This window comes from Agelaius phoeniceus, chromosome Z (assembly GCF_051311805.1).
Source record: "Agelaius phoeniceus isolate bAgePho1 chromosome Z, bAgePho1.hap1, whole genome shotgun sequence".
NCBI classification, from domain to species: domain Eukaryota; kingdom Metazoa; phylum Chordata; class Aves; order Passeriformes; family Icteridae; genus Agelaius; species Agelaius phoeniceus.
The window spans coordinates 65,456,413-65,474,865 of NC_135303.1; the positions used below are offsets into that span (position 1 = coordinate 65,456,413).

General features: G+C 37.0%; 1 long non-coding RNA gene across 1 annotated transcript in view; it reads right to left on the reverse strand.

Annotated features, from left to right (window-relative positions):
- LOC143691960 (uncharacterized) overlaps nucleotides 1–8,090 on the reverse strand; it is a 116,913-nt gene extending 108,823 nt beyond the window's left edge. Inside the window, exon 1 of the long non-coding RNA XR_013179775.1 lies at nucleotides 7,998–8,090. This is a non-coding gene — a long non-coding RNA (uncharacterized LOC143691960). The remainder of the gene's footprint in view (nucleotides 1–7,997) is intronic.
- Between the last annotated feature and the right edge of the window lie 10,363 nt (nucleotides 8,091–18,453).

Below are 18,453 nucleotides of genomic sequence, written 5' to 3' on the forward strand. Positions count from 1 at the left end.
AAAGGCTGTTTTTCTCAGTTCTTGAGGGATTTGTAACCTAACCAACAGATGCGATTTGCAGCAGCTCATAGATTTCACATTAAATATGAATCTCAACATTGTATAAAACTAAAGCCTTGAACTTAAGTTTACATGATCTATTCATAATAAACCTATTTATTCATAATAAATGAATGTCCTTCTGTATGTTCCTATTGTCCCTAATAATTTTCTACATGCATGAACCCAACTTCTAGGGAGAAGCTTTCTTTCATTTGTATGTACCAGCAGTATTTGACATCCTGGGATGTCTTAGTCCCCAAGATTCGAAAACATTGTGTTTGAATTGGCAGAACAGACACTCCAAGGAAAATTTGTTCAAGATATTTGCTTGAATTTAGTGTTGCTGCCTTTTATTTTTAAGGTAAATTCTCCCCAAAATTTATTTGTGGTATCTGATGGAATTTGGGATATATCAATTTTGTAGCCCATCACTGCAATAGAAAAGTGAGTCTTTTAACTGGACGCAGGCAAAATCTACAAGGCTCAGCACAGATTGAGACATAGGTGTATTAAGGGAAGTAAGAAGGAAAAGGAATGTGTCAAGAAGCTCAGAAGATATGGTGACAAAAGCAGATGTTGAAAACTGACAGACAAGCACATCAGCATACATAACAAAAACTGTTTTCAGAAAGTCAGGGAAGATGCTTGGAGAAGATTTTTATGGTGGCATCTGAAACAAGATGAGTTAAGCCCAGTCTGTATTTCACTGAGCTTCCTCAGCCAAGCAGACTTATACACACACAGAAAAAATGTCCCTAGTAGCACAGATTCATTGCCTGGTAGGAAAAATAATTGACCTTCAAGGAGAAAATAAACAGGTGGCTGTAGTGGCTTGCACAGGATAGGCATAAGGATAAGACAGGGTAGGTGATTTAAAAATACCTCAGACAAGTAGAGGAAGGTAATGCAAAACCACAGATGAGAATGGCATGGTTTGCTTTCTCTATTTTGCAGAGCATCATCCTGGACTTACTTCAAGTTTAGAGATAGGATTTAGGGAGATTATAAAAATAAAACTGCTATCACTGGCAGGGGAAAAATGAGTACAGTTTTTAATGGTAACGGAAGTTAAGCTTCAGTAAACCACAGAAAAAATATTGGACCAGCTTCTGAAAGAAGAAGTGCTTCATAGCTGGCCAGTGGACAACCTAAATAAATTAGAGGTTCAAGCAGTGATGTCACAGTCAGGCACCTAATCCTTAGAAAAGATTTATTAGGATCCCTCTGCTGAAAATCTTCCAATTACATGATTGGTAGAAGTGGAGTTATCCAAGACTATCTGTAGCTACTGCTAAAAGCAATTGTGGGCTTTTTTAATGAAGGAAGAACCAGATGACTTTTTAGCACCCAATAATCAAACAAGAGAATTGCTTTGCACAGATTCATCTGTATTTTATTATTCTGAACAATCAGAACTTTGCAAAAGCAAAGCTTAAATAAATCTTTCCCAAGTTCATAACTAGCCCGTGGAGTTAACTGGTTTGTCCATGTGGGAACTTGTCCTAAAGCCTTAAAAAAAAACCTACTTTTCCAAGAGTCACTGAAGGTTCAGCCTGTAGAATGTAACAGAATCACAGGATTTTGCATGTGTATTTTTTTTAAGACTTCCATTCAATATCTACATGAAGTCTTCATAAAACAACAGTCTGTATCAGTTCCCAGCCTTTCTAAAGAGACACTGATGGAGAGCTACAGCAGAAGGCTCATTAAGGTGGGGCTGGAGAGAAGAGGGGAGGACAAAACTCATGGACATAAAGAGACTGAAATTTAAAGAATGTCATTATCTTCCAGCAGAGAATATCCAATTAATTCCAAAGATATACATCAACTACGAAGTGACAAAATACTTACAACACAGAAACATTTTAAACTGAAAGAAAACTAATAATCATTCCTGACACTATTACTCTCTGTAATTGTGACAGAAACAGTACACTTGGCAGCTACACATTAATGGAAGCACCTGAATGACATTCACAATATATGATTAGCTGAAAAGCATGTTTCCTGCTGGGTCAGAAGACTTTGTTTTGTTCTTTTTGACACAATATTGAAAATTTGTGACTGCTGAAACATACCCTGAGATTTAGCAAAGACAAAAAATTGCTGAAGAGAAGGGTAAAAGGGAAAGGGCTATTACCATTTTGCTTTGGTAGAAAAGAGATAGGAGACAGGAAGCAAAAAGCAAAATACAGGAAGGGCTGACTTCTGCAGTCTTTATTTTCATACTAAATGTATGAGAAGGTATGTAGTGTGTCCTTTTCCTTGTTAGCAACTCACACAGAGGTCTATGTGAACTGAAGTTTAAAAATCATTTCACTGCATCTTCCATAACATTCTCAAAGTTAATTATGTACAAAACATACACGGGCACATAAAGCAAGCTATTAAAATTTTAAAAGGTAAAAAGAAGAAAAAAAACACAAAAAAACCAAAATCAAAAAACAAAACCAAAACCAAAACCAAATAACAAAAAACCCAAAATACCAAAAAGCACTTATACTTACTTAAAACAAAGACCACAAAAGGCCAGGAAAATACAACCTTCAAATGCTTATTTCCCCTTGCCCCATTCCTCCATCTTTTGCTATGCTGCAAAATTTTAATATCTCATCAAGTATATAGCAGCCATAAACTACTGTCCCTTTTTATGTAGTTTCAGATGCAAGAAGGAGCACATTCTTTATAATGACCTAAGCCTATCAAATGAAGAAATAATGCTTTGGGATGATGAACTCTAAATTATGAGTGATTATTTCTAAATTCATTACAACTTTGTTTGACATTTTTATTGCCTTCTTAATTTCTTCCAGCCAAGCCACAGAAGTTATTACTCATTATATAAACAGTGCACCAATGAGGAAAAAGGGTTTTCTTAGGCTTTTACTCTAGCTGTTTGGCTCCAAATTAAGATGACTAAGGCAGTTATGAGGATATCATTGAATCAAACTTCAGCATCAATACCATAAAAGTAAAATGAAATTTGTCATATGTTTTGAACTGCAGAAACCAAATTCATTTCTCAGACATTAAACAATTAAAATGCATAACGAGATTTTGATGAAGATATTACTGGCTCCACTTTACAGATGGAGGAAAAATATGAGGAACTGGGTCACACAATGTTTTAATACATCAGCAAGACATCAGTTGGTAGCAAAGCAAAGGTAGAGATATTTTGACAAGGAACACTCAAGAGATTTGTGGGGTTGGTATGAAATGTGGTACATTGTGGGCTTTACAATTGTGTACTACTGTGTAAATATAAATAATGACTTAGGTGAGAAGCTGAAGGGAGGAATGTTGTCTCACCTTGACAGAGGGCACAGTTGCCAGAACAGACTGATCTCCATGCCTCAGTGGAGTTCTGCTCAGCTCAGTAAAGAGGGCAGAGCACATCCATCTTCATTTGCTGCAAAAGAAATCCTACTCTTCTGCTCTGACATTTGGATCAGGTCCTAAGGTAGATGAAGTCTGAGCTTCACACTTTCCACTTGTCTACACAGGAAAGAATACATTTGACTGGTGGGAAAAGGATGACAGGAGAGAGTGCAGGGGTGTGATAACGTTTGTAGAATTGTGCTCAAGTAAGGTCATGTACTTAGAGCTAGGCTTGCAGGCATTTGTCTGTTGGGATCTCTTACATGACTGACTGAATGTATTTAGAGGCTTTTTGGCCTTCCTCTGACAAAGCAGGTATTGGCCATTCCCTGAGGCAGGACATTCATCACATTTGGCAAATCCTGTGTTCCTCTGATCTCTCCCTCTGGTAGGCTTTGCAATTAAGAACCTACAAACAATTTTCAAACTGAAGCCAAGAAAAAAATCAAGAAAACAAGAATACTGAAAGAGACAGGAGACCAATTTGGCCAAGGAATACTTTAAATAGTCACATTAACTAGTAAAGCTAGCCTAACATAAATGACCACCATACACCTATGCTTTGGTGAATACCTTCATCTTTTCTGACATATTCAACAAAGAAAGAAATACATATTAGGTTTCTTGCCTGCTTGCTTGTTTGTTTGGTTTTTTGTTTGGTTTTGAAAGGAGAATAATTTTCTGTGGACCAAATATTTAACAAATATCCATAGGACCATCAACTGCAGAAGTTTATCTTTTAAAAAACTTCAGTTTTTTCACTGAGTTGGTGATAGTACCAACCCTGAATAGATTAGTTTGCACTGCTTTTTTCAATAGATTTCATATTGCATGGCTAAGTGTCTTCAGGGTTTCTCCACAGGAAAACAGCATCCTATCCTTGCAAGAAATTATAGAAAGGGCAGCCTTTGCTACAACCAGCCACACACTTACTCACCTTCCTTCTGAGGGGCATAAGGTGCAAGAAAAGTTTATCTGAATAACTGCTTGTGACCCTTCTCAGGCTTGCTTTTTTTGTTCACATGAAAGCACTTCCAACAATAGCTGAGCTCGGGCAGTCTGCCTGGAAAGTTCAAGCACCCGCCAGACAGCCGCACACTGTTACACGTTTTGCCTCGTGTGCCAAGCTGTGTCTGACAAGAAAGCAGACAGATAAACTTCCTCAAACTCCTTTTCCAGCTCCTGACTGCCAGCCCTGCATCAATCATCCAGAGACCTAAGAAGGTGGCAGAAGTGGTGAGAGGCTGTCCAGCAGGAAGCTAAAGTCATGCCTGTGACCAAGGGATGTACCCCTCTGCTCACCAGTAGTATTCAGCACCATTACACCATGTGATGCCCAGCAATGCTCCTAGAAAATACTTGTACACTGAAACTCAGCTTCTGACCTTTCACATGAACTCAGAGAACTTCAGAGGGCCAGCCAGGAGACACAAAGTAATTTTACTTTTTGAATCAGTAATTTCTGTCAGAAAAAGCAGATACATGAGGTAATTTTCCTGCTGATTTAATCTACCTTACAAGGTATCAGATCCCCTGAGTGCATCTTGAGTACTTGATTTCACTACTTTTAGTCTGCATATGGCTTGCTTTTACTAATATGTGATCATTGATCAACCCCTGAAAGGTGAAGGCTCCACTCTTGAGTGAAATGTCTCTTCAAAGACAATTTAAGGACCTGAAATATGCTGGAGAAAAAACAGACTATAGCAATGAAACATCCTCCTGTGTGTAATGCTGCTGCAGATATTCATTTCAATGAACATCAGCACCATGAATCAGTCTCTTCCTGTCCTCCCCTTTCCTAAGACTGCATTTCTTCAACAATGTAAACATTTTGCATAGCCATAGGGCCAAATTTTACTGCATGTGAGCAAAAAAAGGGTCAATAAAATGGCTTATATTCGTCCTTGAAAATTCCATAAACTTAAAACTGAGGCAGTATACAAGCGTCTAAAGATTGATTTAGAAAAGTAAACATTTGGCAGGAATATTTGTATTACCTATTTTCTATCTTTGTTTCAGTTCTTTGCTTTGTTTCCTGTACATCCTTAAACAAGAACTTTTTGCATTCTGATTGCAAGTTATTCTTTCCCTGGGCACTGTACTTGTGGTGGGAATTTGCAATGATTAATAATGAATTATAAGTTTCTTTAATCAAATGTTGTTTCATTTATTCCCTGCTCAGGATGAGATTACCTGTATGGTTAATCTCACCACCCAGTGGTGACCATAACAAAGCTCCAAGTGTCTTTGAGTTATTCAGAGAGAGGAAAGAAGCCATTCATAAGGGTGTAAATATCTAGACATGGAGTATTAGGAATTTTTAGGGTCCATTAAACCTCTTTTCAATGACGGATTTATCTTGGGACAGATGTGGCTTGAAGTGATACATGCCCACTTGATTAGTTGCCTCCTCAGTGCTAAGCAACCATGGAAGCCTTTGAATGATCCTACCACCAGAGTTACAGCCAGAGCTCTGTTTTGGCTAAGGTCTGCTGTAGGACTTGGTTGGGCAAGAGGGCTTGTAAGATCAGGAGCAGCAACAAAGTAATCAGGGAGTCTTAAGCCTTTCTTTCAGGAAAGTTTTTCAAGATGGTGGGGTACAAACATTCAGCGGTTTGATGATATTTTTTCTTTTGGATAATTGTAGACATGACCTAGTTGCAGAGCAGCAAGTATTTCCAAGTCCAATGATGGCTAACTATTTATAGTTTCTGAATTCTTCTCAATGTAAGCATTTTGTAATAACATTACATAAAATAAAACAGATAAACACCTCTCAAAGCCTTCCTGGTAACATATGTCCCACTAAAAAGTTAAGGTCTTGTGTTCATAAAGCATAGAAAATTAACTGAATTTGAAAGTACTGGGAAATAATAAGTTCTGGAAGTATATAGGTCTAAACCATAAAATCTGCAGAGTCATTTCTCCACAGCTTAGAAGACTTACTGTCATGATCATTATGAAAAATGAGCACAAACCCTCTATTTATGCTTCTAATCTTACAAAATATTAGGAAACAATATATTTTCTTAATTAATTGCCAAATATTAATAAATCAAAGTAACTAATAAATATATTTCTTTGCTGCAAAAGTATTTGAGAAATTAATTATTTAAAAACTACTGAAGGAGAAATCCTTCATTTTTAATTTTTTTCCCTCATATACTTGCCAATTCAAAGATACTTGCCAATTAAATCTTGAAAGCTTTGCTGAAATTTTGTAAGTAGAGCTTTTCCCAGATAAAAATTGCTCCAAGAGTTTAGATATTAAGATTTGGTGCAATAATTGCTCCATTTCTACCTACAAAAATAACTCAGCTGTTCTCAGGTTTTTCAGACTGAACAAAAGTGTGTATGTTTTACCTCTGTCTAGAGCCTGCAGATCTTAACACATCTGAACAAATTGGACACACAGAAATGTGCGCTCTCATCTTTCCACTAATACTTTAATGCAGAAGATTGGAAAAATGCTGATAGATTTTTGAAAGATTAGGAAAGATTTTTTTTATTTTTTTGTCCTTCATTTCACATGCACAACATAATTTCTGCAGCATTTGTAGCCTCCATATTCCAGAGGTTTACTATTATGCATCACATCAAACAGATCTTCTTACAAGGGGAAATTCGGTTTGTGGTATATGAAAATTTCTAAAGCACTATACATAAAAAATACAACTTGCAGAATACTCCATTTATTTTGGGACAAAAAGAATCCAAGCTAAGAGACTGTGGAAAAGACAGCAGAGTGGACAGGAATTTGCAATTTGGTATCTGCCCAAAAGACTAGATAAATTCATCCGACATTGCATAAAATTGATGTTCGTTTCATTATATTAAAGTGATTTCACTCAGGTTTTTAAGCCAAAGACTTGCTCATAATAACTTCCTTGTGACTAAAATTTGAATTACCATCTTCTTTTCCTTCCATCTGAGAAAGGACTTGCTTTCTGCAGGAAATATTCAGCTCTAGTGGTAGTGATTAGGCAGCTCTATTACCCAGGCAGTCCATGGCTGAAAACAGCATGTATCAGTGCAAAACCAGCAATAAATAACCACATCATTTCACAGAGGAGGGAAGGCTGGTGTTGTCAGATAAGTAACAGAAACTTTTACTTTTTGCTTAAATTATTTGAATCAAAACACAAAGAAAAAGCAAAGCTGCCAAAATGGAATTTTAAGGCACCATTAGTAAAATAAAAATACAAAGCTCATGTCTATTCATGCACTCCTGCTTGAAGTGCACAAGGAGAAATCCCACAGATCCTGGCAAGATCACAAAACATAGATACACAATGTTAAATTTGGAAGATACATTATGTTAGCAATGACACAGTTTTCCAAACAGGGAAGGAATTGTCATAAGATCACTATAATAATTTCACATTAACCTGGTAGTCACAGAATGGAAGGCCATTCTTGCTGCTGCCATGGAAAACAACAGACACATTAAAAAAAACAAAAACACAACAAACAAACAAACAAACAAACAAACAAAAAACCCACTAACACTAAAAACCACCCTCAAACCATGTTTATCAAACATTCAAGTGAAAAATGGACAAAATACAGACCTTTTTACAAGCTGTCGACATGTCAATCCTTAAAAAACATTCACGTCACATCCATACTTGTAGCATGTGAATAATTTCCTGGAATATTTCATGTTATATTTGGGGAAGGAGGAGGAAATATAACAGAGAGCATGATATGTGAAAAGTGAAAAGAAACAGTAAAATTTAGTGGATGATAATTTTGCCAAACCACATTATATAACACAATGTATTACAAAGTGAAAATGTATTAAGTCTGGAAGCAGATATACTCTATTTACATTCTACAGAACAGCTAAGTCTCTATGACTACCTATGCTACTTGAAATGCTATTTATTTATTTATTTATATTTTCCTAAATATTTTTTTCTTTTTCAACTAGTTCGGCGTTACTATGATTTCCTTCCCTTCTGCACATGTCCAGCCTTTCCCATTTCCAATCATGTTTTATAGAAAGCATATGCTAATACTAGTATAGACTCTGTCTGCAGTTGTGAGAAGGCAAATATTTTTTATCCAGCAGCAATGAACTAAACCTTTGAAATTCAACATGCAAAAATTCTTGGGACACATTTAAAACTGTTTTAATGGCACTTCATTCTTATTCTACAATATCTCAGGTCTAAAGAGTGAATTAATATCACTTGAAAAAAAATCTAGAATTTATCAGCAATGCCATCCTGCAGATAAGTTCTTTTCTTTCCTATATGATACCTTCATTGAACAGCTTGAAAGAGTTCTCATTCTATGTAATCAAATCATTTGCATCCATAATATTAATGAAGAATTTTGTTTGGAAATTCACATTAAGATTGTTTTTTCTATGAGTAGGCTAGACTTCAAAGTACTATGCTATAAAAATTCACATTTTGAAGATATTTATAATGCAAACTGGGATTCTAAGAAAAAAAATGCACATAATCTCTGATTTCAAAAATAAAACAGGTGAACATCTGAATTTCACTTTGTCATCCACTTTTTCTTTCTTCCTGGAGAAAAAAAAAGAAGGAATGTGGGCCTCCAAGCAAGGCTGAGGGTACATAAATAACCTATGGCTTCTAGAGAATGTTTTTTTGAATTAGGCTATTTAAGTACAGAAGACTTAGGCATGGATAAGGAGGTAACATAAGAGCCTAGTGTCTCATAGGCAGAATACATTGAAGTTAAGGTTCAAGCCTTCCAAGAAAGCCTGTACAGAATTCAGTCTGTATTATTCAGGTCTGTGAATAGTGTCAGAATATCTGATAGTAAGGTCTGACTTATTTTCCACGTACTATATTTAATATCTACATTAACTTAGCTGATATTAAAGACTTGCAAGTCCTGCTCAGCTTTGTGCATCAGACACCTAGCAATTCTCACATACGAGCACATAGCAAAGGCAATTACTTTTACAGCTCTGGGTCCATAAGCTGTGTGTCACTTTCAGTAAAACTGTCTCTTTTGAAATGTGCTAACCTACCCAAGCCTAATTCAGGTAGTCAGCAAACTGCCTCATCTGCCAGCTCAGGAACATGTCATTGCCAGATATAACCGTGTCCACCATCTTCCTTTCACACTTGATGGCAGCTGAACGCACAGGTACCAAACTTCTGAAAGAAAAAAGCCTGGGAGACAAGAACAGGGAGTGGCAGTTTGCACATTCTGATTAACACAGATTCTCCCTTTCTGTTTGGTAATATTTCAAAAATGTTGGATCACAAATGCTCCTCTGCATATGGTATTCACTAGATATCTAGTGAAAAATAAAAGCATCTTCAATGGGAAATTAAAATAATTTCTATATTCACTGAGGCAAAAGTCAGGTTATGATTTAAGAATCATCAAGTATGTTCTCAGAGCAGCCAAGAGCACAATTACTCCACTCTAGATTAAAAAAAGATGTTGTAAACAACTGTTGCCCATAGTGGAAAATAACCTAGTGATAAACATTGTTTCTAAAAAAATTCATTGCTGGAGTAGAAACCACAGCTCTGAAAGCAACATGTTTAGCAAGAGAATTGTGATGAAAAGTGAGTGAATCTGGCTGGAAAGGATCAGAGCAAGTATGAGTGCATCCAACAGTCAGGATCAAATAGATACCACTGCCCCTCTGTTATACATAGACCTTTTCCTTCTACACCTACCACGATGCAGGATTTGTTGTCATAGGCTCCTCCCGGAACCAGGGAACCTGATTCAAACTCATGAAGAAGCCCCTTATGCTTCACAGTGTTATAAATTAAATTCCCTAGGCCCTCATAGCCTTTGCAGTCTGTTCTCTTCAAGGGTTCTTTATACTGCCAAACGCTTGCCAAGAGGCTTTTACATAAAAGAGGCATATATGGTTCATTTCATTAATGCATAAATATACAAATATGTTTCTTTTCATGCAGGTGAATGCCAAAAATACACGTCAAGTAGCAAGTCAGTTGCTGCCTTTTGCAGTTCCAGGTAGATCTGGGAGATGTGTCTGAGAAGTGGCACCTTGTGGCATTTCCTTGTAATGTTAATAATGTGGGGAGGACACCCACTCCTCACAGCTCAGAAACAGACACTGGATTGTCCATGGGGATCTGCTCTTTCCTGGTTGATTTGACACCCAGTTTCCCCACAGGGAAGGAGCTGGCTGTGCCAGAATTGCTGAGGTGGTGACTTGCTTCACACCATGGCTGCAGACAGGGTTGCGCATAAAAGTGATCAGTGAGCCCCCAGAAATGGAGTCAGGGGTTTGTTCAGCTAAATTTGACCATTCTTATGAACACTTTGAGACAAAAGAATCATAAGAAAATCCCAGCAACAGTGCCAGTAATGACATATTTTCTAATATAATTCACTAATAACATGAATTATTCTTCTTACCTTCTTGATCATGAGGATGGCATAAACTCATTAATTTCTCCCCAAAATAGCTGCATGAACATCTGTAATTTCATTTCGGTTTGGAGTCAGTGTGATCTAAGAGTAACACTTTGTTGCTAATAGGTAAATCTTATTTTACAGATTTCTGAACCTTTTCAGCTCTTCATCTAGGCTTTATAAAGTTGTTAACATTACTAAGAATGACAATAAGCAGGACAATGAAAGTCAGTCATGATTCCTCTTTTTTTTTTTCTGGTAAATTTTTAAATTTTTTCTTTTTTTGTATTTAATACATGGGTGTTGTTATTTTAGGGGTAAAAACTCAGAAATAAATTAATGTGTCTGACTGTTATATATGATTTTTACAGATAAAGCATTTTTATATTTTGATGCATTGAAGCCTAAATGTAGAAATACAATGACAAAAGACATAATTGTTCTAGCTAAAGTAAGGACCCAAACCAAAGGACATGATTCTCAAAGGTTTTTACTACTCTTCTCAAGGTTTTTACTGCTCATTCAATCAATGTTCCCCTGGACTGTGTATTGAAAAAAAAAAAAAGAGCTAGGTGTAGAAGGTTTATATTCTTAGAAAAATTTCTGAAGGTAAAATTCCTTCTGCTATTATAAACAGGGTAGGTTGGGAAGCATGCAGGACTGATGACATTCCTGCAGCTCTACCCTGCATATTTTCTCTCAGCTTCCTTCTGTGTTCCCTGTGGAGAAGATGCCACATGTATAACTCCTGGTGCTGTAATAAAACATCCTGTGGGTTAATTTCTCTAATCCTCCAAGCAGGAGGCTTAACAGCTGGAGCTTATCATGTCCTCCTTTTATGCCGATTCAGTGGTCAGCAGAAAATATGATGATTCCCAGATGTTCACACTTGATAGACTCAACAGGCTTGAGAGGAATACAGGAAAAAATCCGTGACAGGTGGGATTTTTTTGGTCTTGTTTGTTTGAAGGTTGGGGGTTTCTTTTTACCATTACAGGCGCACAGAGGAAAAGAAGGTCACATTTTTAAGGGAAATAATTGTTTCTGGAGCTCCAAAATAGTAACAGAATCTTTTTTTTTCTTATGCTGAGATCCAGAGATATGTGCATATATCATTGCATAGATTTAGCACATAGACATGCATGGTTTTTTATGGGTTTATTACATTTTCTTTTTAATTTGTTTTGATAACAAAAGCCAAACCTTTGATAATAAAACCCGTACCAAACTTCAATAATTCCAGCAGTGAAGTATTCTGGTTGCAGTAGGCAATAATATGCAAAGTTAATTTAAAATTTGAATTATCATTTTTTTTTGCTCTTGTAGATTGGCAGCTCTCACAGGACTGCACATAGAAGATCAATAACAGCCAAATTAAGAAGTCAGGGAAAAACAAACTGATTGGCTAAATGCAAGAGGTGATGACATAATTTCTCAGTTTTTAATTGGGTCACTAACTCTTGAATCTTAAAGGATGCAGCCTTTCTGTGGCTAGAAAGGCATGTTGGACACTTGATCTGTTTACTTGGTTTTTTTGTTGGGTGCACAATTAATTCTTCAAAAGAAAATTCAAGGATTGCCTTTTCCAAGTAGTTACAGAAGTGTTTTTAGCACAATTTAGAGCAGCTGAACTGGGAGAGCTGCCATGCTCCTGGTAATGTCCTCATCTGATTAGGTGTTTGGCAGGCATATAGAGGACTCTGGCCTGAATCAGGCTTAAGTGAGGACACACATTTGAAAAAATATTCTCATTACAGGGAAAGGTGCTGCTTGGCAGCATATCCTCTCTTTTGAAAACAGTGATTGTCTTTTAGCTGTCTCTTGGCTGCTTAAACTAGTGTCCTTCATTCCGACAATGTGCTTAGCTGTCATATTCTTGATAATTGATGACTCTTTTTCTTAGCTAGTGCCTAAGAGACCAGGATCTGAGATCTCCCAAATAGTGTTTTGTTTCAAAAATTATGGGTCTCAGAGGAATATTCTACTTCCCAATTACATCCCCCAAAGCCTATTGGTTTGGCCATGCCTTGCAAGATGTCTGATCAGACAGAGAGCAGGTAGCAGCTGTAGCTTCTCAGGTTAGTGTCAAACACCTCTCCACCTTATTGATGAATATTTTTCACCTTATTGATGAATATTTTTTCAACACAGAATAGATAAGTAAGAGCACAACAGAGAATCCCAAAGCCAATTTGTGATTTGAATATTTACTAGACAAGAAAAAATAGGATAATGAAAATTCATCAAGCCATGATTAGTATCCCACATCCAAGGGTTCTCAGCTGAGCTGGAGTACAGAATACATCCTGCAGGGGTTTTTTGCATACAAAAATGAATGCTGTATTTGCAGTGCTCATCCTATCTCAGCCTCTAAACTCTCATCTATCTGGTACATCTTCCCTGTCTCTCCTTCCCAAAGGATTAGTCACATGACATTGTTGTGAATGAGCTCATCACAGGAGAGGCCAGTGTCGCTGTGTGGGGGGATGAGTCAAGCTCAGTACATGAGCAGATAACTGTGAGTGCACCAACTGTGAGTTGACACAGGAAGTGCAAAAAAGCCACACTCTCTTACAACAGCATGGTGGTTAAGTTTCACAGAATTGTTTTTGTCTGAATTGATCCAGGTACTTAAAGCCCACCTTCTCCACTTATCTGAAGCATTTTTTGTGCTCCTCTGCTTTCACCTCCTTTTTTTTAGAATTATTGAAATTGCCCCTGCACAAGTGAGAAAAGTGAGAGAAACATGCAACTTAGTCAATGTCTCTGGCAGTCCTGAAAGAGCTTTTTCCTTTTGCCCAAGCAAAATGTTGAATATATGGAATGCAGTGGCTGCCAAAAAGAACAGGTTGAACATACAGAAAGAAATTCTTTATACTTAGCTGTAGCATTCTGATGCATGATAATAGGAAGGATTGAGAAAATATAAAAAATCCTTTCATACCAAGCACTGAAAATTGTCTCCCAATAGATTGTACAGCAACAAATAGATGACTGTTTATAATTTTGCTTTTTTCCAAGATTAAATAATGTATGTTAAAAATTAAATAAACCAGCTAGAAGGTGAAGTAATTGCTCTCACTGCAAGTCTTTTCTTTAGCAGAAAGAGAGCTACATCTGGATACTACTTCAAAGCAAATGATTCAATTAACAAACCCACCATAAACTTCCACACCCTCCTCTGTGACTCAAGACAACTAGGTAGTGTGATTAAGACAAAGAAGTAGACTGTACAACAGACAGTGGCCTATCCTAGCCCATCAGAAATGACCTGACAACCACCTCATCATGCATGACATACGCCACTCTCAGGTTCTGGCAGTAGAGGAGTCATCCTTTTTTCACTTGCTGTTCTAAAGCGTGTGTGCTCTCCATATATGGTTCAAATGACCTAGACTTGCTCTTGAGCTTCGAGCACTTCCCATTCTGTTCTTCTGTATCTATTTTTTCTTTTTGTTTTGTTTTGGGGTTTTTTAGCATTTGCCCACGGGTAGATACATACTAATCCTTACAAACATTCCGACCTTGTTTTTAATAAAATGCTTTCTGAAAAGGTAGTGTTCATTTCAAACTAGGACAACTTTCAAAGCTGGTGTTTCAAATGTGTTTCATTTGGCTTCCAAATTATGCTTTTTTCTATTTCTCTGAGTGTGTTTTATGATCAGTAATGATAACTTTTAAACAAAGTGTGTTTCTGTTCTTTATTTTGTCCTTTGAAGAGAATTACTTATGCAGCTATTATGCATTGTTTGCCATTCATTCATCTGAACACTGCTATGCAGTGCATCCTTTTGTGCAGCTGGCATTACCTCTCTGGGCTGTCTCCAGCAACTGGTTAACATTACCTTTTCCTTTCAAGAGCTAAGTGGATATGCAGTATTTTACTCTGACAGCTGGGCCATTTTATTTGAGCCTTATTGGACTTGATAGTTACCTTTAGGGAATGTCTTTTTCAATTGTTTGTTTCCAAAGTCTTTTGTCAGTTCAGACTGTGAAACACAAAGAATGCTGAAATTGTTGGTACTGATACATCCATATGGGATAACAAATGATGGGGCAATCATTTGTTCTTTGGACATTGCAGGAGGTTATTAGTATTACAGAGCCCCCAAAAGGAGAGAGAAAAGCTGTTTTCAGTTTCTTTGAAATTATTTTACTTTGCTTAATAAAGTTTGTGTGTGTGTGGTGCCATTATATTATTCAGGACTCCACAACGGCAGTGGAAGCAGTCACACAGTTCCAAATTAAGTTGTGTCCCACTCATGGTAAAGAAGCACAGCCCCATACATAAGAAATGGGCTTACAGATGCCACATTATTGTGGATATCGCAATTATCAACCCATATGGACAGTATATTTTGTCACATTAAGGTATCTAACAAGAAGCACACCCACTCTTATTTAAAATACTTTTAATGTTCCTGTACTTGATATTCATAACAAGCCAGTATGAAATTTGAGGACTGATTTGCAAGTACAAATTACTGGTTGCTAGCTCTGTCTCCAGTTACACAGCTATGAATCTACTTGTTTGAGAATTATTAATGTCATCACTCAATTAGTGACTGGAAAGGGATTTTGTTCACAAGAGAATTCCTGTAAAATCCATTCAAGGTAGGCAGCAATAAATGCAGCCCTAAATGGAAGTGAAAGCCTGGCTTGAAAGTCTTCTGCTTCTAAAATCTATGAGAAAAAGTTCTTTTCAAATTAAATATCTAAATAAATCAACTTATGACGTGGGATTTTTCAATAGTTATTTACAACTAATATGCACACCTCATTCTGGACCAATCTGATAGTTTATAGAGTTAATATTTTGATTCTACTTTTCATCCGTGCAATTACAAAACAGAGAAAAGTGTTTGGGCTCTTTTTCTTTACCTTGGCACCACTGTTTCATATAAGGTATAAAAGACAAAGGATATTACTTGAATAACTTGTTCAGGTCAGCCTGAAACTTGCTTGCTCCCCCATTAGTTCTATAGTGTTCTGAGGACACACAAATCAGATCTCAGTTGTGAGAAATATTTTTTTCCTAGGCTTTGTTTTCTATTTTTATGATCTTCACAGAACTGGAATTTGTTTCCTGTGGCTTCTGGAAAAAACCCAAATGTCCACACCAACGCAAGGTCCCCCCAGTGACAGGAACAACCAGTTATATATTCTGAGGCATTATCTGATACCCATCACCCCACCCAGTTCATTCTGCCCAAGACACTGAAGGGGCTACATCTCACAGGAAGAATCTGCCTCACAGGGCTGTCCTTCACTCCTGGACTGCTCCCATCCCAGGACAGCCAACAAGATAATTAGTCTCATTTTTTCAGGTCTGAAAAGGGGCAATAACATACATGTCAACTGTTAATACAATTTTGATTAGTTCTTAAGTGAAATAACAGCTTTTTATGAATCAAAACCAGTAACGTACAATGAGGGCAATTTACTTTTGAAATACAGGAGATGCCCTCAGATATGGCATGAATTTAACTCTCAGTGTCAAACAGCATGGTTTCATGAGCTACAAAAGAATACTGCAATGTATCTTTATCTCTTCAAATGATTGCAGTGACTGGGGTTTTAGAAAACAGTTTTGGAATTTAGGCAAAAGATTTCAAATTCGGAGATTGGCCTGAGTTTTTGATTGCAGGGCTGCTGGACTGTTTAATCCTCTTCACTTCTTCCTCCTGACTTCTTCTAGTATATATCTCCTTCCTTCCTTCCTTCCTTCCTTCCTTCCTTCCTTCCTTCCTTCCTTCCTTCCTTCCTTCCTTCCTTCCTTCCTTCCTTCCTTCCTTCCTTCCTTCCTTCCTTCCTTCCTTCCTTCCTTCCTTCCTTCCTTCCTTCCTTCCCCCCCACTGCCTTCCTTCCTTCCACCACTTCCTTCCACCATTTCCTTCCACCACTTCCTTCCACCACTTCCTTCCCTCCTTCCCCCCTTTCTTTTCTTCGTCTTCCTCTTTTCAAACCAATGTAGATACACATATTCATCCTGTGTCATCCATGTTTTGTATTCTACAAAAATCTTTAAAATCTATTAAAATAAACCCAAAAACAAAGCTGTATTGAACCTAACAAGCTGTGGAAAAGAAGTGAGCATTTACAGAATGGTTCAGTCATACATAACCCAGTACGATAACATTTAATAAAGTGGAGATTATGAAACAAAAGGGCAACACTGGGCACTAAACAGATGGAGAGAGCAGCGGGAGAGGCAACATTAGCATTCTGCAAGTCAACTTGGCAGCAGTTACTTAATACCAGTAAGTCAATGGATCAACAGGCAAAAGAAGGGCATTCAGCCTTTCAACAATATCTAACCATACATTCAGTTATTGCAATTCAGAATTTCTTTTCCCCTTTTTTCTGTTTGTGCTAGTAATTAGAATTTTTAACTTTTTAAAATTATTGGTGTTTCTTTCAGATTCAGCCTATGTAGAAACATTTCAAAAACTTCCATAGAGGACTTAGTCATAGTTTACAACACCTAAACCTCTCCTGCATAGAAAACTGTGGCAGCCAAGGTACCTGGAGAATCATAGAGAATGCTGGAAATTTTTATGCAATAGTCATATAACAGCACACCACAAACAGGCCTAAAAGAACCCTGCTTTTATAAAACTCCCATTCCTATTTTGTTTTAAACAGTCTGATGTGCATGCTTGAATATAATATTCAGGTAATTGTAAAATTCAGAATTTGGCCTTCTTAATACCTGTGTGGGTGAAGAAAATAATCAAATGATGAAAAAGGTTTTGAAATTAAAACGGATGATGCACATATGTCCCCAAAACATTGACACAACTAAATGTGAAAAAATCATGTCTAAAAAGACAGGAACTGGGGAATACAACTTCCCTTTTTACTTAGAGTATTGTGGTGGGATTTTAGGTGAATGCCCAAAAAACAGAGAGCTCCAATAAATCTCAAGCTGCTATAGAAGAACAAATTCTTTTCTTAGTATGCAGTCTTCTGATGCCAGAAGCGTGTAAATTTAAATCGTCTTCCAGAAGCAACTGGCAGCAGGCTGAGGGGGAGGAAAGGCTCAAGTTTAAAGGTAACACATCAGAATCATTAAAAATCACAGCTGGGGTCATGTAGTTGTGACCAAGCCCATAGGAATCTTTCTGAATTACCTAAGAATAACCAATATGTACCAATGATGTAATAGAAATGCTAGTTCTTTCTTTTACAAGTTCTGCACCTCCCTTTAATCATTTAATCAACATTTCAGAGGCAATTGGATGTTCACTATATTAAATACATTTACCTAATAGTGGTGGTGAAGAGGATCCATGTTTATACAACCACACTCATATTTTAAAAATTAATAATTATGCTGTGAAATAATAATCAAAATGAGAAAATCAAAAAAGGCATAGGTTTCCAAGGATCTGAATTTTGCCTGTTCTTCAACATCTTTTGAAGAACATTGACTTTATATGTAATTTACTTTAGAGCAAAGATCAATTGTACTGTTTTAGATTACACTACTTGCAGCTTCCAGGGCCTAGGAGCAACCTCTCATTTGCCTTTTTATGAGAATTTCTAAGCCAATTAGAAATTTAAATTTAGGCTGAGTGCAATGTTTTGATTTATGTGACCACAGATAGAAACTACTGATTGACCTACTAATGAATC